Source organism: Oratosquilla oratoria, chromosome 2, assembly GCF_046742065.1.
Source record: "Oratosquilla oratoria isolate Oo_2021 chromosome 2, ASM4674206v1, whole genome shotgun sequence".
Classification (NCBI taxonomy): domain Eukaryota; kingdom Metazoa; phylum Arthropoda; class Malacostraca; order Stomatopoda; family Squillidae; genus Oratosquilla; species Oratosquilla oratoria.
In genome coordinates, this window is record NC_134778.1 from 33,930,474 (window position 1) to 33,932,973 (window position 2,500).

Genomic DNA, 2,500 nt, shown 5'->3' on the forward strand with positions numbered 1-2,500 from the left:
ATCTTTCCTATTTCCTCCTTTATATATTGATACTATGTTTGCATATTTCCAATCTTGCGGTACCTTTCCCTCTTTGAGTAAGAAGTCTATTATCTTCTATAATTTGTCTGTCAGTTTGTCTATACACTCTTTCAGTATCCAATTCGCAATTCCATCCAGTCCACACGATTTCCTGGCATCTACGTTTTTTTATTTGGTCTCTTGTTTCTTTTTGTGTTACCTTTATTTCTTTCATTTTGGGTGATCTTTCTTGTTGTCCATCTTCCCAAAATTATGAGCTCTCAATTGTAAAAACAGACCTGAAATGTCTGATGATAACTTCCGCCATTTCTGTGTCATCTATATATTCTTTATCTCCTTCAATCAATTTCACTATTTCATGTTTATCCTTTAGTTTTTCATTTATATATCTGTAAAAAAAAAAAATAGATTGATCCTTACATTTATCTATAATATCTTTTTCATAATTTCTTTTTTCTTTCCTGTGTATATTCACATATTCGTTGCTGAGTTTTATATATGTTTGCCATTTGGATTTTTCTTTTTTTTCTTTTTTCTCTTTTTCCATTTTTCCAGGCTTTGTCTCTTCTGTCTCTAGCCTCACTACACCTTTTCTTATACCAACACTTTATATAAATCTCTTTTTGTTTCTTTTTTATACATATTTGTTAATTCCTTCCTTGTACTTTTCTTTGAATATGTTCCATTTGTCTTCCATTTTTGTTTCCTCTTTAGAGAATTTATCCCAGTTTGTGTTTTGGAATTTTTTTCTTAGTTTTGCAAAATCCGTTTTGTTGTACATTAATCCTTTTTCTCTATGTTTATCATTCCTACCTATATTGTTCTATTCTATTAATTCAAACTCTATTAGTATATGGTCACTCTTTCCAATTGGTGTGTTATACTCCATTTTGTTCACAATATCTGGTCCAGAAGCTAATATTAAGTCCAGTTTCGACGGTTTCTCGTTGTTTCTATATCTAGTATTTTCCTTAAACCATTGTGTTAGGGTGTATTCCATGGTCATATTCAGTAGAATGTTGCTCCAAAGTTCTTCTCCCCCTTTTACTATCATTTCTTCCCAGGTTATATCCTTTGCATTAAAATCGCCCACGATTACTATGTTTCCACCCTCTTTCAGTAACTCGTTTAGCACATTCATTGTGTCTTCCAGTAATTTAGAATGATCGCTATCCGACCAAGTCTGTGTTTTTGGTGGTACATACACTATTACAAATTTTCTGCTTTTCATCTTTTTGTTTATAACTTTTATCACAATTAATTCTACATTGTCTTGACCTTTATTAATCGTTGTCACATTTAGACCTTTTTTGGTCAATATCATGACACCTCCTACCTGTTTGTCTGTTTTATTTTTCACCCAGTGGTTGTATAGACCTTGTCCCATTTTGCTTGTTGATAGAAGTCCTTTCAGTTTGGCCTCTACAAATGCCATAATTTCAGGTTTTTCTATTTCTAGATAGTCATTTATTTAATTGAGTCCAGATATCATGCCATCGATATTTGTGTATGCCACTTTTAGTTTCGTATTTTCTTTTCTTTTTGGGTATAAGTGAAAAAAAAACTCGTTTTTTCCGTCTCTGTTCTTTTCTCATTTCTATCGTTGGCTTCAGTTCTGAGAGCTTTGTCTTTCTCTTTTTCCTTATTACTCATTTCCTTTTGTATCCATATATGTTTGAATTTCTCGCTGTTCGCCAATTTAACCGCTTTCGATAATACCTCCTCGGCTATTATTTGAGTTCTTAGTTTTATCTTCAGAGGTCTATGTTATTTTTCTTTTGAATATTTGCCTATCCTGTGGATTTCATCGGTTTCTTTATCAAAATTTTGCCCTTCATCCTGTATTTCTTTCAAAGTTTCCTTAGCTATTCCCTTCTCCTCCTTTTCTCTCTGCTATCTATAAATATCATGTTTCTCCTGGATACCATGGACCACAATGCACTTACCTTTGTCAACTGTATGTCTCACCCAATTTTCCTTTTCTTTAATGACTTTCATAACTTTTCTTTTGTGTTTTCCTCCATCTGCTTTTGTAATATTTCTCTAAAAGATATTTCTTTATTTTTTTTTCTTGTTTCCATTGATTTTTTATTTCAATGACGTCTGTTTCTTTAATTGACTTTTCCACCTTTCCGATCACTACTTGTAAATGCTCTTTGACCTCCTTTTTCAGTTCTTCATTTTTATTTTTGTCCTCATTCTTTATTCTTTCGTTTTCTCTTTTGAGGATTTCAACTTCGCTCTTTAGGTCACTTAATTCTTTAATCGTTGATGATAGCAAATACAGTGTTTCGGAAGAAAGTCAAGCATAAGTACACATGGGAGAGGGTGGTGGATGGAAGGGTGGTAGATAGAGCGCTAATGGATTATGTAGTGGTAAATAGGATTATGATAGGAAGAGTTAAGGATATACATGTGCTAAGGGGAGAGGGTGGGGGAATATCAGATCATTTTTTGGTGGAAGGTAAGCTGAGAGTGG